General features: G+C 38.9%; 1 long non-coding RNA gene across 5 annotated transcripts in view; it reads right to left on the bottom strand.

The window, feature by feature from the left end:
* Positions 1 to 3,017: 3,017 nt before the first annotated feature.
* LOC102024747 overlaps positions 3,018 to 26,881 on the bottom strand; it is a 47,269-nt gene continuing 23,405 nt past the window's right edge. For 3 of the 5 annotated variants that reach the window (XR_001233648.1, XR_259223.2, XR_001233647.1), the window contains exons 3-5: positions 19,387 to 19,494; positions 15,086 to 15,266; positions 12,789 to 12,827 (exon numbers count right to left, since the gene is read on the bottom strand). This is a non-coding gene — a long non-coding RNA (uncharacterized LOC102024747). Of the gene's footprint in view, positions 3,353 to 11,687; positions 11,926 to 12,788; positions 12,828 to 15,085; positions 15,267 to 19,386; positions 19,495 to 26,881 lie in introns of those variants that run through there. The other 2 variants (XR_001233645.1, XR_001233646.1) reach the window with 2 other exon arrangements.

The raw sequence follows: 26,881 nt of genomic DNA, 5'->3' as shown, positions 1-26,881 counted from the left end.
ATTCCTGTGCTTGGTGGAAATACTGGTAATGAGACCCTGTCTCAAAAATAACATTAAAAAAAAAAAAAAAAAAAAAAAAAAATCAATTGATTTGTTTAAAATTGTTGTATAGACCCAGCCATTTTCAAGGTGAAAATAGATAGTCAAAGGTGGACAACTAAGCTTTTTGAAGAACAATCTGTAATTTACCACTAAATCTCATATTAAAGTAGTCATCATTTGTTATATTATTTTAAATTCTAAACTTTGAGATGAGATTTTTCAGAATAAAATGATGGGATTTGAGAAATATATGAATCAGTGACATACATTAATCACAAGCTTCTTGATAACAAAACATTCAGAGGGATTGCTAGAAAAATACCATTTAAATGTTTAATCAATGGATTTCTAAATACAGCAGACTATTTTTATGAGAGTTCACATTTTAAAATAAATCTTTATTTTCTCAGCTAGTTTTTAAATTTCAACTATTGCTGTTAGCATTTGATAGATTTGTGTAACTGGCATGTCTTGCTCATGATATTTTGCTTCATTTGTTTAAGTATTAAATTTTGCAATGCCATTATGGATTGTAAAATAATTGTTGTGCAAATTATTGACTGGTCATCAAACTCAGTTCCTCACTTCCTGAGCTCACACATGGTTTCCAAGGCAACACTGCAATTAGAAGTGGCCACAGCATGAGTCCCAGTTCATTGTAGAGAAGTGCAGGAGATGCTTCTGGGCCTGTCCCCTGGAAGACCTGTGAGTGATTATCTCTTCTGTTTTTTCCTCTTCTGTCAGATTAATGCAAATAATAAATTCTCTGGAAAACACGTGCTGAAAATGACATAGTCACAAAATTGAAGAAACTAGGGTCCCAAAAATTACTGCATGAAAGAATGCTTCACAGCCATCAGGAATACCCCATCCACGTAATCAAAGAATAAACTATTTTTTTCATTAAAATGTTTTTAGCTATCATAGCAGTTCATCTTGATTATCAGCTTGATTGGATTAAGAGATGCCTAGCAGGGGAGCCAGGGCAGAAGGATCACAAGTTTGAGGCCAGCGTGACCAAATTTGCAAGACCCTGTCTCAAAGTGAAGAAAAGGCCAGGCATGTAGCTCGGTGGTAAAGTGCTCACCTGCCATTTTCAGAGCCCTGGGTTCAATCCCCAATACCCCTCCCTCCAACAAAAGGAGACACCGAAAGGCCATCTAGAAAAGGAGATGCCTGTAAGGACACTGACTCTTGAAGCTCACAGCTGAATGAGTTACTAGGAGGTGGGGCCTAGTTGAAGGCAGTAGGTCCAGTGTGCTCGTTTCAAAGGTTATATGTGCCTGGGTTCTGCCTCTCTCTGCTTCCCAGCTGCCAGGAAATGGGCAACCTTCCTGGCCATGCCCTTGCACCAGGCTCTTTCTGCCTTGTAATCAGCAAACCAGGGACAGAAAGCTCTAAAATGATGAACCAAAAAGAAATCTTTCCTTTTTTAAATTGGTATGTCAGGTATTTTGTCCCACCAGTTATGTATACAAACATATAATTGCACACAACACCAGAGAGAGAGAGGAAGGAGGAGGAAGAGGAGGATGAGGGGGATGAAGATGAGGATGAGGCTGGGTGGGAATAGGGGAGAGGAGAGGAGCGAAGGAGAGAAGAGGAGAGGGGAGGGGAGGGGAGGGGAGTGGGGAGAGGAGACAAAGACCACCAAAAAATGTATACACACTGCAGGAAAATAAAAACTTGTATAAATATTTTAATACTAAATTTATCGAGACATCATGAGGCTAACACAAGTTACTGTTGGCCTCTACAATTACAAGAGGTTCTCAAAGTGGCAGCTGTTCACTTCCAGACGTTTATTACTATTCTTTTCCTGAAGCATATATGCATCTTTAGGTGGATTTTACACAGTTACAAAAATATAGGAAGTTCTCCAACATGCAAAAGATTACTTCTTTGGGGCAATGTGGAGACAGGTTCTACCTCCCACCAGTATAGCTAAGAGTGAACAGAAAATCCTTGTCCCCTTTGACAGAGAGAGCATGGGCAAGTGACCCTGAGTCAGCCAATCAGATGTTCCTGCCAGGCCCTTTGACACTTGCAGAAATGACGTTCTTAATTATTCTTTTTTATTTGTTTTGAATAAAACATATGACACTGTCTTCTAAAATTCTTTTCCTCTTAGTTTCTAATATGGACATGTCTTTTGTGACTGTTACCCCAACTCGTCAACTTGACATTTCAAGATGAAGTTACAGACGAATATTTCTGAGGAATATTACCTTTAATGTGCTAGTAGCATTTCTGCAAAACTATTATGATATTTTATGGTATGTTTAAGCAAACTTCTCAGAGTTTCTATTGTTATTGACTGACACATGGTGAGCCCTACACTTTCAGGGTTTTTTTTTTTTCTTCCTTCTTTTTTAAATGCCTGGTGGCTTAGACTAAACAGAGTAGCTTAAAGCAACAGAAATATTGTGTTTACAATAAAGGATTCAATTTCTAATTTTTGCCTTCTATAGGACACATGTAGACTGGAAGACTTTTAATCTATTAAAAGCTTTGATTAAGTAGCCATAAATTTACTTTTCTATATTTCATTACTTCTTTCCTTCTCTCCATCTTGGCAAAGGTGGCAGCATGGGCTATTTTTAAAAGAATGGGCATAACTTTGACACTGGTTAGTGAGGGCTTGGGATTTGGGCTAACATGGAAAATTCAGATTTTGTTGGACACTCAGAACTGTCAATCATACCATCAGTTTACTTGAATATCACTGATCTACCAGATGTTGTGTTAGGTACTGAAGGTACTGAAATACATGAGATATGCCTTGTCTCCAAGAAACCACAGTCTGGGAGGGGAGGCACACATGAAAAGGACATCTACTGCGGTGTGACAGTGTTGTGGAGAGGTGGACAAAAAAGGGAAAGGCTAGTTTCCTAGGATTGCTATAATGAATTAACACACACAGAGTAGTCTAAAGCAACAGGAATTTTATTCTGTCACCATTCTGTCAGCAGGGTACTGTTCCCTTTGAAGCCTCTGCAGAAGCATTATTTCTCACCTCTCCTGGCTTCTGAAGATGCTAGCTATCCTCGGCATTCCTTGGCTTGCAGATGCACCCCTCCAGTCTCCACCTCCACCTTCTCATGGCCTTCTCAGCGTGTCTGAATTTCCCTGCCCTTATAGGACACCAGTCATGTTGAATCAATCCGATGTGAGCTCATCTTAGTTTGGTGATGTCTGAAAGATCTAATTGCCAAATAAGGTTGCTTTCACAGGCTCCATCCAGGTGGACATGAATTTTAGAAGAAACTATCCAGCCTGGTACAGACATCCAGCCCAGATGAAGGCAAGTCTGAAAGACAATCAAAGGATGTTGCTTGCTGTGACTGGCACTTAGGATAGAAGTAAGATGGATCGACACCTCAACATGTGGGATACGTGTAAAACAGTTTTTAAAATGTCCTCTACACAGGAACTTTCATTGTGTTATTTATTTATTCAAGATGAGCTTCAGTCTCAAACATTTGCTTTGTCTTTCTCCTATAACAAGGTCCCCCTTTCTGCTGTAATCCAAGCAGTCCTACTTTATTCTCAGCTGTGAAATATGCAAAATCCATGTGCTAAATATATATCACATTAACACTTTCTGCTTCAAGAGTCTCTCTGTAATCCCGGCTCACCTGGCCTCACTCCAAATGTGAACATGGAACACCTGCAGGCCTCTAATTTTTCTCTGGTTTGGAGTCGAGGGTTATTCTCACCCATAAAGAAGCTGAAAAGATCATAGTGTTAGGCTCTGAGCTGACTTTATTCAGTCAGATGGCCGTTCCACCAACTTTCAGAGTAGTAACCATGTGTAAACCTCTGTGCTAGGTGTGAGGAGATTAAGAAGATAAGTATAATATTAATCCTGTCCTTGAAAAGTCTCAGAGAAAGAAAACACAAGTAGAACACATGACATACCGTAAAATTCTTTGGAAAAGAAATCACATCGAGACCTTTTTGAGACCTTGTTTACAGACCTATTCCCCACACATATTGCAACTCCTCACACACAGTAGTTACTCAAGAAATAGTTACTAAGTTGAACAAAAAGCTTTAAATATTAGACAAAAGGAATCAGTTCTGATCTGAAATGCTCTGAGAACTGAACTCGGTCCCTGGCCTGTCTGGGTCTTTAAAATGTATTTAATTCCTCAAGTTTTGATTCATCAACCATTTCAGCATTTTATCTTAGGATCTTTCTACTCCGCCTTACTTCTGCTGCGATTTTCATCAAGATTAAGAGGGATAGTGTGCAGCTTCGTAGGAGCAACCACGGCTCGGATGCACCTCGCTCCTCACACATTCCTGCAAATGGAATGGCTTGAGAGTCAGGGGGCAGAGGTATCTGTGATCAGTGATGGAACAGAGGGTTCAGGGCCCTTTCTTCCTTTCTTCTCTTCTTCCTTCTTTTTTTTCCCTCACCCCTTCTTTCCTTCCCTCCTTCCTTCCTTCCCTCCTCCTCCCTTCTCCTTCCTCTTCTTCCCCTCTCCTTCCTCCTTCTCTTCCTCCTCCTCCTTCTTTTCTCCCTCTCTCCCTCTCTCTCTCTGTGCTGGGGATCAAACCCAGTGTCTTGCACATGCTAAGCATGCACCATACCACCGAGTTACACCCCCAACCCTGATACAGACTCCTTCTCTATCCTTCAAACTACTACAACTGCTTCACATCTAGTTCTCACCTTATGAAACTCATAAGAAAACTGAAGTCATCACCTCAACTTCAAACTCAGCTTTTGAGGAGTCCTGTAGGGCAGATGGGATTGGAATTTGCAGAATATTTTTTTCACATCCTCATAGCCATTCAGTATTTATCCTTTAGCACCATGCTGGGGCAGAAGAGTGCACATTTGAAGCATCAGTTGTAGAAAGTAGCTAAAAGTGGTAGTTTTTAGACAACGAGAAATAGTCTCATATTTCTTTTGAGTTAAAAGAGTATTTTCTAATCTTTTTTTAAAAATATGAATCCTCTTGGCTGTAATCAGCACAAAACAAAGGCTGAAGGAATAAACTTTGGTTGGGTGATCTGGGACATCTACACGATGGTGGCTGGGGCTAGGTTGTTAAAGATTGAAACATTATTCAGCTAAAGAGAAGCTGAGAATTATCTGTTTGTTTGGGATAATTCACTTCCTGAATAGCCCAGAGCTTGGTCTCCTATTAGATTTGACCTGGTTGCCATACTGGTTGCTTAGGACTTTATCCATCCATCTATCTATCTATCTATCTATCTATCTATCTATGTATCTGTCTATCTATCTATCATTTGCTTTAAAACTCCTGCACCCTGGAAATTCCCTCATCTCTAAATAAGTCATAATATTTGGTCACTCTACAGTGACCAAATTTATCACAATGCTATTTCTCTTCACGTTAGTGTGGCCTAGTCATATAAAGCCAAGGCTACATGACCGAGGCCAGTGAAGCTGGATGGAAGGATCTCTTGGCTCCAGCATCCGCTATGGGTGAAGAAACCAGAAAAAAAGGATTAACTACACAGACACAGTCCCCTAACCCTATAACCTGCCTGTAATTTTCTCAGGAAAGTCTTGGAATCTTGGCTTACTCACCCTCTTCTTTTTAAAAACAATTGCTTTTCAAGGTCAGTCACCACTTCTCTTTTACACTGCTCTTAACAGAAAGGCAAAGCAACGAGCCTGAAATGACCTCCTAGGAACAAGAGTTTATGCCACTGTAAACGCTGTATCCATCAAAAAGAAATTCCAGTTTTAACATTAGCAAAATGAGGATTTATTTTTGCACCCAGAGAGGAATGACGATTTCATCCATGTCCTTAGACACTTCTCAGTTTGTGGATTCTTTCTTATTTTACTCTCTTAATTGGATGAAAGTATGCAGCTGATGATTTATGGCTCTCCAGTTGTGCCAGGCATCATTTTAAATGTGCACAGCTGCTCTGCAGTAGTTTTACTTGGCAGATAGTATTAAGCCTTTGGATTGTGTCATTTATTTGTATATGCATACAATAGCCTCCTTGTGCAGGTTCTTCAAAAATTCTTGCAGGAATAGTTTGGAACCAGGCATTTAAGAAGTCTCGGAGAGTGATTTATTCTTTTGGAAGATTTTCAGAGTTTGTGCAATGAAGAGTGAGATAGCATTTTGTGCCATTGATAAGATCCCAAGGGAATCACAGAGACAGACTAAAGTGGAACAAGGTTAAGAGAGTGACAGGCCCAGTGCTCATGTTTGGGAATGCCAATTCCTACGGTCATGTAGGACATGTTCCTGCTGACAACAGTCTCACTTTCAGTATGACATGTCTCAGAGAAACAGCTAAAAGAGAGGGGTGATCTAATAATACAAGTCTTTGCAGGCATAAATAACTCGAGAAGGCCTGTTGACAATAAAAAATCTGGCATGCACAGAAGTTGACAATGCTATCTTCAAATTCAAAGGGCCCTGAGATTTGTCACTGTTGTCCTTTGTAGTCAGGGATGATATTGTTGACACTGTGGTTATCCTTGTATGCAAGTGTGGCTGAAAATACCAGAATGTGACAGATGATAAGGCCTTTCTGCTGAGTGTACTCAGAAAATCTTTTTTTGGTTTGTATCTGCTGGCCTTCCAGGCACACTTTGCCTTTCACAAAGTCATCATGTCTCTGCAGCAGACCTTGTTGCAGAGTCCTACACTGCCTCCATGGCTTGAAAGCCTCTTCCCTGGACTTCAGGGAGGATGACACATTTTACCTGCTCTGTTTACTGTCTCCCTTGCCAAAGCCAGCCTGGGAATCTAGGACCTGGCCTCCTTCCTCTACTGGGCCTCGTGAGAGGCACTTTGAGATAAGCACCTGCGTTCCTCAGTGGCTTTGTTTATTGGGTATTTTATTATACCACCTGCAGTTTTTGATTTTTTTCTGCAAATATCTGAGGCACTGAAGTGACTCGCCCCTCTTCTCTCAGTTTTGCTTGTCTTAGAATAAGAAAAAGCAGAAGAAACACTTTTGACCTGGTATGTGCCTCCTGTAGGCAGCTATGTCAAACATTATACAATTTGTTGCCTTAAAAAGTGTTTCTTTACTAGCATATCCCCCCAAAGTTTTTGTAAGGCTGAAATATCCCAAAGGGTCATCTGTGAAGCCTGACAATGGGATGTTCCCAAGCCACTGTAAAGATCTCAGGAAGCTTCTCTATGCTGGCTGCTCAAGTCACAGATTTGAGGCTGCAGTTAGTGAGGTCAAGGTGCAACACCAGCGATCTCAGGCCAACAGCCAGCAGTGTTTGGCAGTTGATCACTTTGCCTTTTTGGCAAATAAAAAACTACTTTACATATGTTCAGGATAAGAGCTAGTAAATCTCATTAGTGGTGCCTTAGCCTTACAATCTCCCACCAGAGAAACTGCAGAGTCTGTTGGATAGGGAAAACTCCAAAACCATTCTTAATTGGTTAACCTCTAAGCAAGTTGCCTTAGAAGCTTTTCTTTAAGAAGGCTCTGAACCAAAGAAAGTTACACTGAAGACTGTTGAGAGATGAGAGGGTTAAGAGCTGAGAACAAGCCTGGGCCTCCAGGTGCCTTCAGAGGAGAAAGGTCTGGCCCAGAACACCATGGGCAGCAAAAGGACAGTGAGTGTCCAAGAAAGGACATCCTCTCAGCATGAAGAAGGGGCCTGAAATTTTGAAGGGTGAAGAACTCAAAACATGCCTTGCCCATTCCATGATTTTGCCTTTCTTTGATATAATTCCATCTGAAATGATATTTGGACTTGTTTCTCCAAAGAGTGTTTAAGAATCAGATTTAAACTCTCTTTGGTCAAGGACACAAGAAATGAGGCAAAGATTCCTCAGATTCCCCAAGACTCCAGTGTGTACATCACCAGTCTCTGATCTTCTAGTCATCCTTCCTTCTCCGCCCCAGAGGAAAAGGGTTAATAATAAGCAGCAATTAGTATGAAGAGAGTTTTACTATTCCCATTGCACAGATGAGAAAACCCAAGTTCAGTTATTGGACAGGAATATGCAAGCACTAAGCAACAAAACTGAAACGGAAGCTCAGGCTCATGTGCAAGGGTGAGCAAATTCACAAGTCAGCTCAACTCAGAGAACTCCCTGACTTTTATTTCTTTAGTTCTATCTCAAAACTTCAGGATTTTCCTTCAAAGTTCTGGTGTAAGAACCTCACCAAGAAAGTAGCAAGTTCTTCTCATAAAGTTTTAAAGACCAGTGAGTAAAGAATGAATCTCAACTGTATCCTTGGTGGCCTGTAAAATAGTAAAGAATAGTATTACTACAGTGGTTGACAATTAAAATTCCTCCTCTGTCCTTTGGTTATTTTGAAGGCATCATGTAAAATCTGTTATTCAAGACAAACATCTAAATTGCTTTAATGGATCTTACTTGGTTTGTTGTATCCAAATACTGTCTTTGACCTCCTCTATGCATGCTGGACAAGAGTTCTGAAAGAAATAGCTGCCCTAAGATAACTCTCAAGAGAAGATCTTAATAAATATTCTTAAATAGACATTCAAAATTTTACTAATTATAAGGACTGCCATGCCGAGGAAATTACTGTATGCCTAGTAAATTTATTCCATGTGGGTTCCTTCCCTTCCTATTGGTGTTGTGTCAGGAATCAATGTCTTCATGATATGTGACCCAATGGGGACCCTTTTAATTTATAAAGCTCTTCATGAATTATTTTATGTGACTTGAAAGAAATCCAGGGAGAGAGGCCAAGCCTGAGTTATCCTTTCTTTCCAATCATATGAAGAAATTGAAACAAAAAAAGCAGAGGCTTTCCTGAGCTTACTAGAACTCAAATACAGGACTACAGTGCTCTGAACATTTTCCCATCTTATTCCCTTCTCCATACTGCACAAAAACTTTATTAAGAATCGTACTTCTGCACACAGTAGCCTCACCAACACCAGTGATCATTTGAAACTGAATCTCAGATAGTGCAGCTGATGGATTATTAGCATCTCTTGCCGTGGTCTGGGATTGATCCTTAGGATTTAAGTTGTGGTTGAACAGGGGATACAAGAGAAAGGGTGCCAAGGATGGAAGAAAGGGCAACTTGGCTTTTGGCAGTGCCGGTATGCAGAGGTTTGCATGGGGATGTCTCTCCAAAATTCCTGTTGGAGCCTCAGTGGGACAATATTAATAGGTAAGGAGCAGTGGGGGAAATCAGCTGGACTTTGAAGGGAAGGGAGCACATAGACCCAGAAAGAGAATACACTTCTACTTATGCTGATAGGTGGGGGATAGGAACATGAGGCTACAATTGAAAATCTACTGCTATGGTTTAGACCAGAATGTCCCCTAACCCTCAGAGGAGGGGCTTGGAAAGGTGATTAGATTATGAGATGTTATACTTGTCAGTGAATTCACTCACTAATAAGGTCGGCAGCTACACACCTCCCTCCTGGCTCCTTCCTTTTCTCTGCTTCCTGGCTACCATGATGTGAGAAGCTTTTTCCCAGGCCTTTCTGTGATTCTGCCTCTGCTTGAGAGGCAGAATCATGAGCCAGAGTAAACCTCTCCTCCTTTAAGTTGTGGGTGTTGTGTTTTATGTTGCAGCAAAGTGACTAAAATACCTACGCAGAGCCAAAGTAGTTGAAGGAAACGTTTATTAAGAAAGGTGTGGGCAATTGGGACGGGTCTCTAGAAGGCCCAGAAAGCCTAAGGAACTTGTGTAGAATAATGAGGAGGGATAGCTACAGTGCTCACGGGCACCATGGTGGAGGATGGGCCAGGCTGGGGAGGATTAGAGGCAGGGGAAGCAGGCCAAGAGGAGGTGATTGCAATGGTCTGGGCATGAAGTGTGGAACACTTGACTTTTTTTCCGTATAGCAGCGAAACACACCTGTATTTACTCAAGTTTCATCTGCTGTAGAGCATGAAGGCAAACTTTCTAGGTAATTTTGTATGCTTGAGGATTGATTTATAGCTTCATGAATAAATCTGTTGCTACAACTGGCACTTTCATAGACTTTTTGTCATTCAAAAGGGTGTCATCCCAGTGTTCTGTCATGCATCTTGAGACCAGGCCCTTTCCCAAAGGTGCCGGGGGTCAAATCTAAAGGATGTTAGAAAATCCTTCCTTGCCAAGGTAAGGGAGAGCTTTGATGTGTGGACAGGTTGGCAGAAGCGGCAGCTGTTTTCCATGGGAGACTAGCTACGGTGAATGTCAGTTCTCAAAGTGAACACTAGTATAAAGGAAACTTGGAGGAGGGGGCCTGAACAGGAGCCCTTGGTAAATAAATGGCTCTGTCTTGATTGAAGATTGAAATTCTGTGCCCCAGCATGGTTTCTCATTCTTCTTCTGTGTTAGTCTTGGCTTTCTGACCGTGCTGTAAGAAATGTGGGCAAGCCTCACGCCTGCCTTTCCACAAATGAATGAAATGACACCTTAAATATTTCCCAGGCTTGCATCATTCTCAGAGGCCTCCACAAACCTGGGTCCTCAAGATTTCCATGGCAAGGCCTCTTGAACGTCACTGAAGGTCTGCTTTGGCAGACCACCATGTAGGGAAACTCCTAAATATTATTAACAGAGTCCAACACTGACAGGAGTCAAATTATATATATATATATATATACACACATATATATATACACACATATATAGATATATACACACACACATATATATATGGAGTATTGAAAACACAATTATTTCCAATAATTTATTATGCACATGCTCATAAACATGTTACACTTGTCACAGAACATATACTTGTAGCAAGCCTTCCAGAGATGAATAAATAATACCTACCTAATGAGATGGTTGATGTTTTGCATATTTGACATACACACAAAGGTTCCAGCATGAAAAGAAGCCAGAGTTGGTAATTTCTTTTAAGTGGGAGTCCCTTGACCACTGGTCACGTAGGGTGTGTGGGCCACGGGTTGAGAGCCACCATACTTAGTGAAGGAGCAATCATTAGATCGTCTCACTTGGACCAATCATTAGAGTGCTTCACAAGAGCCTGAAGGATTGCCCACTTATATGAGGTCTTCACAACCTGGGGTATATTTTACACATATAGTATGTGCACTCAAATGAGCCACAGTTCCAGTACTTGATAACCATCCAAGGCTGGTGGCTACTGTATCAGACAGTGATGCTTTAGCCAAAGACCCGGTCCATTTCTGTGGCATGTTATCTCCTCATTGAAGGTACTGCTATTGATTTATTAACATGCTTTCCTGGAGTCTGTACGTATTCTATTCATGATCTTTCATTCGCCTTACACTGTTTCAGTTACTGGGATACAGCAGCTATGCTCTTCACACACAGTGTGTCCACTCTTCAGGAGTTTATGCTCTAGTGTCTGCCATAGGCAATACATTAATAAATAGCTGAGAAAATATAATAATTGTTACCAGTAAGAAGTGATATAAAAAAATAAAAGGGGATACAGAATAAACACTTGTTGTTAGACTGTCTGACTTCTCAGCAAAGCTGAGTTTTCCCTTTGTCTTGACAGGTGGTACACTCTGCCCTGAAGAAGCATATGCATTGATCTTGGAGTATAGGATGGGGTTGAGGGCCTTTCCTGGCCTCTGGAAGACTGAGGCAGGAGTATTGCAAGTTCAAGACCAGCTTGGGTAACTCAGGAGGACCCCGTCTCAAAAAAAAAAAAAAAAAAACCCACAAAAAATAAAAAAGAAACAGTCAAAAGATCTGGGGATGTAGTTCAGTTCAAAGGCTCTGGGTTCAACCTCCCATACTGAAAAAAAAATAAAAGGAAGAAAGTCAGACAACAAATAGTCTGCGGTCGTGTGGACTGACCCTTTTTGGAATGTTTTTCAGAGTAGGAGTGGGAGTGTTAAGAATTGGGGCTTTCAAGGGCTGGGGATTTAGCTTAGCGGCACAGCACTTGCCTGGCAAGTGCAAGGCCCTAAGTTCGATTCCCGGTACCTGAAGAAAAAAAAAAAAAAATAAAATAAATAAAAGCATCAAAGAACAGGAGATTGATCATAAAAAAAAAAAAGAATTGGGGCTTTCAAGTGATTTGTTAGAAAATCAGACCATCTAAACACAGAGTAAAGAAGAAAATGGGCATATTGAATTTACATGTACAGTGAAATGAAAATCACTTTGATTTCAACACTGTACGTATTTTATCAACAACATCTGAAGATGTCCAGTTCACTTTTTCCCATCACTTGCTCATCGCAAGAAGTAAAATGAGTTTTAATGAACAGAGTCATAGATTGTGGCTATGGATCAAATAGGACGAGAAGGTGGGGGTTTCTGGAAGATTTGTTGATGGATTAAGTTGGAAGCACTATTTGTTATACCTTCTCAGTGAACAAAATAACCACCAGATTAACCAAAACTTGTGGTCATAAGAAAACACAAACAGAGCCCTATCTTTCTTCCTCCAAAGTATTGTTTTCAAAAAATGGTAAAAATATACAGGTAAGCATGCAACACAGGGTGTTCTTTTTTCTCCCATTACATGCTTGTGGTACATATTCTTGACTTTCATCTTAAGGAGCAGGTACATGTACGTACCTTACCTTAATTCTTTTTAATTTTTTTTTATTTTAAAGAAAATAAAAATTAAAAAATACAAATGATACAGAATTTCAAAACAGGATGATAGGCAATTATCATTGGTTGTTATATTGCATATTGTTATCTTCAAATAGTTGTTCAGATCACCAGATATAGGCAAGCAAAATTGATCAAACAATTAAGCATTCACTATTCCTCTCAGTAAACTAATAGAAATTAGTAGTACAGGGGCTGGGGATTTAGCTCAGTGGCAGAGCGCCTGCCAGGCAAGCGCGAGATTGTGAGTTCGATTCCCGGTACTGGAAAAAAAAAACAAAAAACAAAAAAAAGAAAGAAATTAGTGGTACAATTATCTTAGCTATCTTGTGTATAAATATTTTACTCTTTTCTTCTTTCTTTCTTTTCTCCTTTCCCCATCCCAGTTGTTCTTTCCTTTTGAGCAGATTATCTTAATTCTTTTTATACACCTTTCCTCTCCTCCTGCTCCCTTCTGTCTATCTCCAGATCCTCTTCACATTTGCAAAAGATCTATCTAGCTGTTTCCCATTATCTTTTATGTTTTTAAAAATTATTTATACTTTGGGCTTCCCATATAAGAGAAGTTATGTGATATTTAAGTTGTTGTATCTGATTTCACTTAATATTTTTGTCTTGTGGATGATCTTTTATTTTTTAAAAAATAAGTGTTGGTGAGGATGTGTAGAATTAGAAATGTAATGAATTGCTGGTAGGAATGTAAAATGATACAGCAGCTGTGGAAAACATTTTGCCAGAGTTTCAAAACTTAAACATAGACTCACTATATCAACTAGCAATTCTTTTCTTAGGTGAACAAAAGAACTGAAAGCAGGGTCTGAAAGAGATGTTTTTATACTGATTCACAATAGCCAGAAGAGAAACCATCCAAATGTCCATGGACAGGTGAATGGGTAAAAACAAAACATGCTACATAACTTGTACATAAAATGAAATATTTAGCTTTGTACAAAAAGGAAACTATGACAATGCTTCAACATGAGCAAGTCTTGAAGCTGTTACAGTAAGTTAAATAAGCCTTAACAAAAGGACAAATAATCAACATCCCCAAATTCAAAGACCCAATCCTAAAATGGGCATCTGACATGAACACACACTTCTCAGATAAAGAAATACAAATGGAAAATAAATACATGAGAAAATGTTCAACATCATTAGTCATTCAAGAATGCAAATTAAAACAACATTGAGATTCTGTCTTACCCCAGTAAGAATGGCTATCATTAAGAAATCAACCAATAACAAATGCTGGTGAGGCTGTGGAGAAATAGGAACTTTTGTCCACTGCTGGAGGGAATGCAGATTGGTGAAACCACTGTGGAAATCAGTGTGGAGATTCCTCAGAAAACTAGGTCTAGAGGTCCCATTCGACCCAGCTATTCCCCTTCTGGGTATTTTCCCAGAAGAGCTGAAAACATCATATCACAGCGATATATGTGCACCCATATTCATAGCAGCACAGCTTGTAATTGCTAAATTGTGGAAGCAACCTAAATGTCCATTCACTGAGGATTGGATAAAAAAATTGTGGCATTTTTTTTTTGGCATTTTTCTATAATGGAATATTACTCAGCTATAAAGAAAGATAAACTCGAGGCTTTTATAGGTAAATGGTCACAACTAGAGGCCGTACTCATAAGTGAAATAAATCAGACCTGCATGTATAAGCAATGTATTTTCTCACTAGTGTAAGAACCTGAAAGAGTGAATAAAAATTAGGAGGTATGATAGACTTTGTGAAATGAAAGCAAACCGCTCAAAAGTAAAAAGCAACTGGGATGAGGGAAAAAAGAAAAGAAAGAAGGGGAAAATTATGTATATATGTATATACAGGATAGCTAACATAGTTGTACTATTGACTTCTATCACATTATTGAAAGGAGCAGTTAATGATTAATTATTTTGATCAAGCTTGCATGTCTATATTTGTTTTCCAGAGTAACTGCTTTGAAGTTAGTATGTAATACAGCAACCATTGTTAATTCCCTGTCAACTTGTCTGTAATTCAGTATTGCTTGTGCTGTTCTTGTGCTACTTTGTAAATGGTTGTCTGTTTGTTAATGTTTTTGTTCTTTTACTTCTAAACTAAAAAAAAGGAGAAATAGTGTATAATTTATATGAAGACCTAGAACAGTCAAATTCCTAAGGACGGAAAATTGTATGAGCAGGGAAGGATATTGTTTAATGGGTATATAGTTTCAATTTGCTAAAAAAAAGTTCTGGAAATAGATAATTACGAAGTTCATATAATGATGTGAAAGCATTTAACGCCTCTAAACTGCACAGTCAGAAATGATGAAAATAGGGCTGGGGATTTAGCTCAGCGCTTTCCTGGCAAGGGCAAGGTCGCGAGTTCGATTTCTGGTACCGGAAAAAAACAAACAAAAAAAGGTGAAAATGCAAAAGTTACATATATATTAGATAGAATAGATACATGATACACCACAACTTGTGTGTGCATGTGTACAAGTACATATATGTGTGTATATGCGTGTGTGAGCACGTAGAGTCCTGCTCTTACCTTTTGATGCATGGGCAAATGTCTGTCCTCCTAGGTGCGAAAGGAGCGTCATTTTCTTTTTCTTCAAGCCTTCTTTTCCACAGAGAGGAAAATTACCAGCAATAGAGGAGACTTGGCAGTAGCATAGATCCAAGCCCACTTCCCTCTGGTTTGGAGAACGTTTATGGCTGAAATGGTCAGTCTGGAGTTTAAAAGAGAACGAAAGGGGAAAGATAAATTTAAAAAGAAGAAAAAGATTGTGAAACTTCAAAGCACTTACACTTGTGGTCAAATGGAACAAGTTTCTTTTTCTTTTCTTTTCTTTTCTTTTTTTTTTATTTGGTACATAAACTTGTCATAAACAAAGCACTCGAAGGGAAAATTCCCAAGCAGCAGTGCTGAGTTTAGGGTCATTTGTCTAATTAATCATGATGTATTTTCTTGCCTTGAGTGCGTCAGCTGGAATATGTTACATTCCATCCTAGGAAGAGAATCCAAGCGAACAATTCCCAATAAACAATTGTTCACTCTATAAGAGTGAAAACTTCCAAGACTTCTCATTTATGTGTGCTTGATTTTTCCATGGTCTTTCAGCTGGGGCAATACAGTCAAAGCAAAGAAGAAAGATCGGACCCTTATGCAGAGTTCTGAAATCAACCCAGTGTTGGCTTTGACCAAAATTCTAATCAGAAGGCAATGCTAGGTTTGATACAAGAGAATGACCCAGAGGGAATGCAAAAAGTAATAAGTCAGGCCTCATAAATATTTGACACAGACTTGAAGAAAGAATCACTGTTAATTCAGTCTCTTTTCCTAGTACTGCCTCTTAAATAAGTAGATGAGATTATAGCTTTTGGTTGTGTAATATTTGATAAAGTAATGCATTTAATACCCAAATGCTGGATAAGTTTAGTGAATGCTGAAACTGGATATCAATTTGAACATTACATCATTTTTAAAATGTCAAATTTTATAATTCTGAAATGTTATGCACACTTACTTCATTTAAAATAAAACGTGCCAATATCTTATTTGATTCAATAAACAGTGTAGCCACCTTACCCATGTTTGTCCACAGGAAAAAGTGAATGTGTCTATAAACTTATTTCTTTAGTTTTGAAATGTTATCTCCTATTTGTTCTTCCCTTCTTCCAAATTTGGTCCTAACATTAATGGGATGGGGACAAATGTTTCTAAGCTTGAAAAGCAGGAAACTAGGAATTTTCATTTTTCTCTCTTTCTTTTCTTGTGGCTCTGGTTATTAATACTAAGACCTTCTCACAGAACTACATCCCGACATTTTTTATTTTTTATTCTTATAAAGGGTCTTAGTAAGTGAGGAAGTTACCCAAGCTGAGTTTGAACTTGCAATCCTTCCACCTCAGCTTCTCAGAGTGCTGGGATTACAGGCATATGCCACCATGCCCCAGTAGGAATTTTCCAGATTGTTTGGATTAATAATATCCCACGTACAACATACAACCAATTCAAACAATAAATCTCACAAAATGTATTTTTATTAATTTATCATGTTAATTTTTTAATTCTTCCCTTTGAAGATGAGTAAGCAGTCTATCAAAAAAAGGTGTTTTCCTATTGCAGAAAAGAATCATATTGTCTAATTTTTTGGCATTGGCCTAGACTCTAGGTATCCCTTACATTCTCAAATAGAATTACTAGAATTTTCAGGAGCAAGGCAGGGATGTCTATTCTTGCTACCCTGCTTCACCATATTTCTTGGAATTATATCTACAGTAATGAGTAAAGAGAAAAAATAAAAGGAACACAAATAGGAAAGGATGCAGTCAAATGGTTTTTGCAGATAATATGATTATATAGTGAAGAAGGCCCTAAAGACTCGACCAAAAGACTTTTAGAACTGGTAAAGGAGTTCAGCAGTACAGCAGGATACAAGACCAACATTTAAAAAATCAAGTATCAAATAAGTATATGATTTTTACTCTACACCCATAATGGACTAGCTTAGAAAAAACAATGACATAGCTTCCATTAAAATAAAATACCTAGGGATTAATCTAACCTAGGAGGTAAAAGCTCTCTACAATGAAAATTTCAGAACACTGAAGAAAGAAACTAAACAAGATACCAGAAGATGGAAAGAACCATGTTCATGGATTGGCAGAACTAATATGGTCATAAGACCACATTACCCAAAGTGATCTACAGATTCAATGCACTTCCCGGGCTGGGGATTTAGCTCAGCGGCAAAAGCGCCTGCCTGGCAAGCGCAAGGTCATGAGTTCGGTTCCCGGTACCGGAGAAAAAGCCAAAAAAAAAAAAAAACCAAAAAACTCAATGCACTTCCCATTAGAATACCAATGACACTCTTCACAGAAATAGAAAAAAATCTTAAAATTCATACAGAAGCAGAGAAGCCCCCAAATAGCTAAAGGAATACTAAGCAAAAAGAGCAAGGCTGGAAGCATCAATATACCTGATTTCAAATTATACTACAAAGCCATAATAAGAAAAGGGCATGGCAGTGGCACAAGAACAGACATTTAGCCCAATGGAACAGAACAGAGGACACAGAAAAAAACCCACACAACTACTCTGATTCTAGACAAAGGAGCCAAAAATGTATGTTGGAGAAAAAACAGTCTCTTTCACAAATGATGCTAGAAAAACTGGATATTCACTTGTGGAAGACTGAAACTAGATCTCACTCTCTTATCCTGTACTCCAACCAGTACGAAATGGATCAAAGACAAGGTATAAGTGTTGAAAAATTGAAATGGGAGACAAATTTAGGAAATAAGATAGGAAATAATAGTAAAAGTCAACAAATGGGACTGTATTAAATTAAAAAGTTTCTGTACAGCAAGGGAAACAACTAACAGAGCAAAGAGGTAGCCTATAGAATATGAGAAAACCTTTATCAGCTACTCTTCTGACATAGAATGAATATCTAGAATATTGAAAAAGCTTTTTAAAAAAAACCCCAAAACAAAATCAAACAGCCAAATCAATAAATGGGCAAAGAAATTTATTGAGCAGACACTTCTTAAAAGACGTACAAATGACCAATAAGTATATGAAAAAATGCTCATCTTCAGCCATTAGGGAAACAAAAATTAAAACTATACTGAAATTCTACCTCACCCTAGTCAAATAGCCATCATCAACTATGCAAAAGATAATAAATTCTGGTAAGGTTACGGGGGAAAGGAAACTTTCTACACTGCTTTTGGAAATGCAAATTAGTATGGAAATCAGTATAGAGATTCTTCAAAATACTAAGAATAGAATTACTGTTTGATCTAGCTGTAACACTCCTTGGTGTATACTGAAAGCAATTAATGTTAGCGTACTGTAGAAATACTACAAGCCACATAGGCAAGAGATGGACTCAAGCGATAGGTACCCATCAACTGATGGATGGATAACAAAATGTGTATATACACAGTGTAGTATTACTCAGTCAAAAGGAAGAAGAAAATTCTATCATTTGCAGGAAGAATGGATGGATCTGAAGACAGTCATGTTGAGGAAAATAAGCCAGACTCAGAAGAATGTCACACATTCTCACTAACAGGTGGAACTTAAAAAAGATGGCGAGAAAATAGAAGGAAGGCTATCACTAGACAAGCAAAAGACAGTAAGAGTTGGGGAATTGGGTGTAAAAGCAGATATGGGGCAATGGAGATGAGCAAAATATATGCAATAAAACTCTACCAAAAATGGGGAACTGGGGGAAGAGGGGTGGGGGGTTGAAACTGATCAAATGTCATGTGCATGTGCTGCTCTGCCCATATGAAGCTCACTAATCTGTATAACCAATTTTTAAAAGAGTGGGGGTAAAAGAATTAATAGAACTTGGGGCTGGGGATTTAGCTCAGCAGCACAGTGCCTGCCTGGCAAGTGCAAGGTCATGAGTTCGATTCCCGGTACCGGAAAAAAAACTAAAAAAGAAAGAATTAATAGAACTTAATCCAAGTAACTACTTATGTACTAGATTAAAACCAAACGAATTCACCTGGGAGATGAGTAATCACAGGGGCAAAACATTGACCCTGGCATGTTAACTGTTGCCTTTTGTGTTGATAGGAGCCTGGGGAGTGCAGAAAACACAGAACTTGTTGACAAAAATCACTAGTCACCCAAGAACAGATTTTTGTCTTGGATTGTTTTGGAAGAACTTTGCCAAACAATTTAGACAAGACGATAACTTGGACATTTGCCTGTAACTCTTATAACCCCTTCCTGGATGGAGCTAAATATTAGCACTGGAACACTCATGGTAAATGGTCCTCTGAGGCTTAGTATCTCTGCTTGACTGAATCTGCTTCAACCCCTCTCACCTGAATTTTGAAAGCTACATGTGCTCTGATGTTTCAATTCTGTTGAATCACATTAAGTCGTGCAAGATAGCCAGCTTGGGGATGCAGTGGAGAACATTTTGAAATAATCTAAAAAAGAATATGCTTTATTAATTATGAGAGCATGGAGGGAATAAGGAGATTTTCCACAAGTAATTTGACCAAAATGGAAGTAAGATTAGGAAAAATAGACTCACTGGAAAATATTGATAGAATGATGTCTACATATTAACTCAAACAGTGGTTCTCTACATATTTAGCCCAGTTTAGTGTAAAAAATACACCAGTGTACCCATTCATTGGTGAAATCCTTTCTGAATATTCACTCTGCACCAAGCATATAGGAAGATACTAGACAACAATGATGTTTAAGGAAAATGAAGAAAGAGCATCCCCTGGCCCTGCTAGGCATTTCATTCTCAGAGATGGCCCAAACAGCGTGTTCCATCCTGATCCCCCTACCACATTTTCTTACAAGGAGGAGACTATGATTCAGAATGTTCTTTAAGCATTTCATTGCACTATCATTTTTGCAATCAATAGCATTAGAATAATCACCTTGCACAATGGAGTCATGCACATTAATGACAGAATGAGTGGCTTGTAATGACTCATCCTTCTTTTGAGATCCACTGATAAAAGCAAACATTTGCCTCTAGAGACACAGTGACATCATGGTGTAAGAGCCTTTTCCAGCAATGACCATTAAATACAAAACTGAAACTTAGCCTCCTTTGTATTTGCAGCGCCCTGCTTTGCTCAGCCAGGAAAACTCATGTTTCATCTACGCCTTCTGCATGGGCATCGGAAGCACGCTCAGAAGTACCCTAAGGAGAGCCTCAGAAGTGTTCGCAACAGTAATCCATGTTGCTCAGAGTAAATTTTGCCACCGTGTATAAACACAAACTGTCCAAGATATTTTCATGTTATTTAGTTTGGAAGTTACTCAAGGGAGAGTTTAGAATTAAGAAACTGGATACTATCTTGGATGTTGGTGATGGGCCATGAAAAATAAATTAAGTCCTTTAATAGTAAGTAATAAAAACCTCAGGAATTGTCCAGAGGAAAAAAAGGACTAAAGCAAAGTTTTGTAATATATTTTTCTGTAACTAATTAAATATTTTAAGAATTCAGTCAATTAAGACTCATAATTTTGTCATAAAAGTAAATTGCAACATAAAGTAAATGCAGAGTACTTTATTGTTATGAATGTTTAAAAGAAAATAGAGACACCACCAATTTATCCCTCAACAACCTTCCAAAAGTATTGAAATAATATATGCTATTATTGAAATAATATAGAGTATTGAAACAATATATGCTATTTAAAAATTATTAGAAATTCATTAAATTGGCAAGATACCAGATTTGATATATTCAGGATTTTGCTTTGGTAGGAAATTCTCTGAACTCCCTATTGGAATTAGGACTTTGGGGAGTTAGGTAAATTGAGGTTGTGAGCAGTAGTTTTCTTCTAATGAGGGAAACTGTTGTCCAAAGAATTTTTATTGGCTTAGATCCTCCCTTAGCATACAACACCAACAAAACAACCTTCAGGAACCAAGAAGAAAGTATCTTCCCACTTGCAGATTCTCCATAAAAGAGGATTTAGGTCAATTAGTGGGAAGAACTACTCTCTAGCTCCTTCAGGCTTTGTGAGCACATCAGGGGAGGGTTGGTGCTGTGGCTTAACTGTCTGGACAAAGGCACTAGTTCCACTATTAGAGGCACATACTAGCGCATTCCTCTGCTTTGTAGCTGCCCAGACTCTGAGTGTGTGCATACAAACTGTTCTGTCCAGAAAGAGGAGCCCACTCGGGCTGGAGATGTTCCCTGGAGGGATGTTCCCGCTCCCTTTTGCTGAGAACCAGAACATCTTTAGGCCAGGTAGAAAACCCAGACAGAAATAGCTGTGGACAGGGCACAGTTCATGGTAGTGATCTGCCTGCTTCCTAGCTCTTTTTTTCTCTTTTTTTGAGGGGGAGTGTCTGTTTATTTGCTTTCAGATATCATTGGTAAGTCTCTCAAGATATGTTTACTAGATAGTGTAAAGTGTTAAAAGAACAGAAGGTAGCCAGACTTTTAAGTGGTACTGAAAATTACACTGAGCACCTATTATGTGCAATCCACCCGGCAAGTCAGACAGAGATATATAAGATTAAGGCAGCACCATCGCTCCCTCTTGCAGTTTAGAGGCTAAATAGCTGCAGTCAGCACACAGGTGACTTGCTGTTTCAGTCATACAGATTTGCCAAATAGTCTTTCGTTGCTGAGCTTGTGATCATAATGACTGTGAGAAAACAAATTATCTTCCCATCAAAGCAAATTAAATAATGAAGAGCCAAATTGGATTTACCATTTTCTGTTTTAAATGTACTTCGTAAGGACATTTGTTTACTAAACTAAGTTTTTGTTTTATACAACATTAAAAAAGCCAAATTACCCTTCTCTTTATTTCTTTTTAATACAGTTATAGTTCAATGAAATTATCTGAGTTAAGGACCTTGATTTGTTATTTTTTAACCTTGTAGGAGTTTTTAGAAGTACAATCATCTTATTTACAATGGAATATAATTTTATTTAATAGTTTTTAGAAATGAGATACGGCCACAGTTCACTGTCTAAAGGTGCCTAAAATTAATAAATCTCATGAAATATCAATAGATTCTAGGAAATAATTTTAAAAACACTCTGTGAACAAAAGACTATAAATATATTTTCCCCAGTGATCAAAGGGTATGAGTTAAGAAGAAATAAGAAAGTTCCGCTAATTTTTAACCTCTAAAAATTAAGCACTTAGAAATATAAACTGAAAATATCATTTTTTAATGAAAAGAAACATGGCAATTCTGCTCCAGACAGAAAAAAATTAACTGTACTCACAAAAAACTTTTTAAGCCATTACTCCTAGATACTTAGATCACCTCCAACCTCCTCACCCTTTCAGTATCATCTTTAAGTGAGCATTTAATCTAGTAAAAAATAAAAATTTTAACGTAACCATTTCAGAGTAAAAAAAAAATGTTTGGGGAATCCAGATTTTAGATGAAATAACCTGGTCAGAACAATCAAATGAGCACTCTGGTGCTGCAAACAGACCCAGCCCAGGAGAGAGGCCTGAGTCCCGAAGGGTGGTAGGTAAGAAATGAGGCTCTTTTTTTTTTGGTACTGGGAATTGAACTCATGACCACAGGCTTGCCAGGAAAGTGCTTATGCCACTGAACTACATCCCTGGCCCGAGAGATGAGTTTTGAAAGCAAGAATCATGCTAACCTCTTGCTAACTGGCTTCCTTCCCTTTCTTACCTCGATTCTCCCTTAACTGATGCACAAAGTTGTAGGCTGACATTTTGTGTCTATTTCATGGGAGAGCCTTTGTTTTTTTTTTTAAAAGAAACAAAGTTCAGTACCTAACATATGGCTATGGGGTAAAAACTAATCATAGGCAGGTTGTATTTTTGTGTATTTTACTTTATCATAAGTAAAATACTTATTCCTTCAGTGAGCTATACCATCAGTACCTTAACTTTAGAAGGATTACTTTTACAAGTATGTGAAGCTTTGTGATACTTCATAGTTAAATTTGATAAAATTAGATTTCCTTTCACCATGTGTATTAGTTAGGGTTCTCTGAAGAAAAAGAACCAATATAGAAAGGGATTTATTATTTGGAATTGGCCCATGTGCTTATGGAGACTGAGTTCCAAGGTCCTCAGTCAGGGGAGCAGATGTTATTGCCTGAGGTGTTTTTTTTTTTTTTTTTTTTTTTTGGTACCCGGAATTGAACTCAGGACCTTGTGCTCGCCAGGCAGGCACTTATGCCACTGAGCTGTATCCCCGACCCTGCCTAAGTTTCAGGCCTCAGAACCAGGGAAGCTGACAGTCCTCTGATTCAGTTCACAAGGCGGCAGACTTAAGACCTGTAAAGAGCAGATGCTTTCGTTTGAGTGGAGGAGACCTGATATCCCAGCTCCAAAGCAGAAAAGCAGGAGAAATTACCTCTTACTGGAGGATGGGTCAGTGTTTTAGCTCTAGTCATGCCTTTAGTTGACTAGCTGAGGCCCACCTACAATCTTTGCTCATTCCACTAGTTCAGTGTGAACTGCTCCAGAAAACCCCTCACAACCACACCCAGAATGACATTAGACCAAGTGTTTGAGAACCCCGAGACCAGTCAGGTTGACACATTTCAATTAACCATCATACCAGTTCAGATTCATTATATGATTAAATGACTGCTGACATGCAAAGAAATACATTTCTACTACAAATCTAAGTATTATGGCTGTAGAACATCTGAGGACAGGTGCGACGGTTTGAATGTGTCACTAAAAGTTTATGTGTTGGAAACTTAATCCTCAAATTTATGTGTTGCTAAGACTGAGAAATAGTGGAGATAATTAGAGTTAAATGGGATCACCTGGGTGGGGTCCCATGACGGGATAAGTGGTTTTATAAGAGGAAGAGACTTGAGCTGGCCTGTTCCCTTGTTCTCTACCATGTAATGCCTTCTTCCAGATTATGATGTAGCAAAACAGTCCTTACCTTTTGGACTGTCCACTAACTGTTCACATTTATCCAACATAGAAATGGGAAGGGACATAACTGCCATTTTTCTAACCAGTTGGAAAGTACCTTTGATTTTTATCTTTATTTTTCTTTTAGGAAAAAAAAAAATTTAAAGCCAGGCATGGTGGTGCACACATGTAAGCCTAGCACTTGGGAAGCTGAGGCAGAAGGATTGCTCTGAGTTCAAGGCCAGCTTGAACTACATAGTGAGACTCTGTTGCAGAAAACAAATAAATTAGCTCAAGTACTATTTAATTAGTCACCACTCCTCAGGAACTGAAGCGCTGTGTAAATCCAGAGGTCTGTGGGTGAGGAGGCAGATTCATAGGGATTACAGTACTTGGTTAGAAAGCAGCCAGGTCACACCCCTCTAAACCCTTAAGCATTTAGGGAAGTATGTGATTTGAACACTAGAGTCTTATAAAGAGCGAAAAGATACATAAAATGTAAATGAAGTGGGAAGTGAATAAAAATTGTACACTGTTGGAGAACTTGGTACCTCCACATTGTATATGAATTCTTGTGATTATTAAACGATTGCTATCTGCAATACACTGTTTTAATATGTATGCTATCCAAGCGAGCACCGGTACACTGTTTTAAAAAGATGACACCTAACGGTCATTACTAATCTGCTGTGTTTCCCACTGGAGTAACCTAAAGTCATGAAAAGTCAAGAGATGTGACAGGTGACCGTCAGTGAAAAACAAGGTACTAGCACAGTATGAGATTCTTGAGGACTTGTATTCACCTCTGATTCACACTCATTTCATGTCATTAATACATTTCATATGCTTTTTTTGAAGGGTGTGCTGCAAGCGCAAGATGTTTTTAGAAAATCAAATTTGACTAAAAAGAAAAAAAATCACTTGGTTAATTTATTTAAAATTCAAGAAAATGTAAACTGTGTGTAGTGAGAGAAAGCCCATAGTTACCTACTGTTTGGAGATAGGAGGGAGGGACTAAAAAGAAGCCCTTGGGGCAGGAAACTTTAGTGGGAAAAAAATGTTTGTTATCTTTTCTTTTTGGAGACAGGGTCTTGCCATGTAGTGCAGGAGGCTGGCCTTGGACTCACTCTATAGCCCAGGTTGGCCTCGAACTTGCAGACATCCTCCTGCCTTAGTCTCCTGAGTGCTGAGATTACAGGCCTGTGATACCATGTTCCACTGGTTTTATTAAACACATGTATACAAGTGTGAAACTATCACCACAATCAAGATAACACTTCTGGGTGTGGTGGTGCACGCCTGGAATCCCAGCACTCGGGAGGCTGAGGTAAGGGGATCACTGTGAGTTCGAGGCCAGCCTGGGCTACAAAGTGTGTTCAAGCCAGCCTGAACTGCATAATGAGACCCTGTCTCAAAAAGAAACCAAAAAAAACCTCACCAAATTGTACTTAAACAAAAACACATGGTTACTGAAGAGAAGAAAACAAATAAGAAAAATACTTGTGTGGTAACCCCTCCCCTTCCCTCAACTCCTCTTCCTTCTCCCCTCTCCTAGCTTTCTCCCCTTCACCCTGTTCCCTACTGTCCTCCAGATTCTATTCAACTAGGCTATTCCCTGTATAGTGATTCAAAAAGGGATGTGATAGCAGGACAGAGAAAATAAGATTTTCTTCTAGAATTTTGAATTTATAGACACAAAGCCTTGAAGCATAAGAACAGATTCAGGACACAGACAGGAGTGGGATGGGATCTAGCTAGGCAGGTTGTTCCCGCTCCTTAGGAGACATATAAAAATGTGTGAGTGAGGTGTTTATCAGAAAAACTGGGAAATGTTATCCCATCACCTACAGATAGTGTCTGGGGCCAGGGATGCTAAACTTCTGTGAAGAGTGAGACAGCCCTGAACAACAAGGAAGTGTTAATCCTAAGTGTCAAAGGTTAAAAATCACTGGTGAGTGAAGATATAGAGGAAATGGAATCTTTGTGCACTACGGGTGGGGGATGGTAGAAGGTTGTGAAAAGCAGCATAGCAGTTGTAGTTTAGATCTGGAATGTCCCTCAGAGGTTCATGTGCTGAAGGCTTCATCCCAGCTGGTGGCACTATGAGGAGACAGTGGAAACTTCAGGAGGCAGGGCCTGTTTGGAGGGAGTAGATCATTGAGGGCATGAGTTTGAAGAGCATATTTTATCCCCAACCCATTCTCAGTTTCTTCTCTCTCTGTTCCCCTCTTTCCCTCCCTTCTTCCTTTCTCTCCTTCCTTTCCTCTTCTGGGTGCCATAAGGTAAGCAGCTTTCCTCTGCTGTGATGTTGTGCCTCCCTATAGTCCCAAAAGATACCAGACCATGGACTGAAACCTCTGAAACCATGAACCAAAACAAACCTTTCTTCTTTAAAGTTGATTTTCTCAGACATTTGGTCAGAGTGATGAAATATTAGCACAGCAAACAAACACACGACTGTCATAGGATCCACCAATTTTACTTTTGGGTGTAGATCCAAGAGAACTGAAGGTAGGAGCTTGAACAGGACCAGTGTTCACAGAAGCATCAGTCACAATAGCCAAAAGGTATTAAAATGCAAGCACCATAGAGGCAGGAATGGACAGGCAACACATAGTACGTTTAGACAATGGAATTTTTTTGTTGTTGTTTCTTGAGACAGGGTCTTGCTGTGTGATTCAGGCTGGCCTTGAACTCACTATGTAGCCCACGTTGGCCTTGAACTCTCAGCAATCATCCTGCCTCAGCTTCCCAAGTGCTGGCATTACAGGAGTGCACCATCATGCCCAGCTAGACAATGTAACATTATTCAGCCTTAGACAAGAAAGTTCTGACAATGCTTCAATATGGGTGAGTCTTGCAGACATGATATTAAGTGAAATAAGCCAGTAACAAAAGGAAAAATATCATACAATTTCACTTATATAAAATACTTATAATAGTCAAATTCATAGAGACAGA

This window comes from Chinchilla lanigera, unplaced genomic scaffold, assembly GCF_000276665.1.
Source record: "Chinchilla lanigera isolate Chin_1 unplaced genomic scaffold, ChiLan1.0 scaffold00002, whole genome shotgun sequence".
NCBI lineage: Eukaryota > Metazoa > Chordata > Mammalia > Rodentia > Chinchillidae > Chinchilla > Chinchilla lanigera.
Note: the sequence above shows the minus strand (reverse complement) of the source record. Positions and strands in the feature narration are given on the sequence as shown.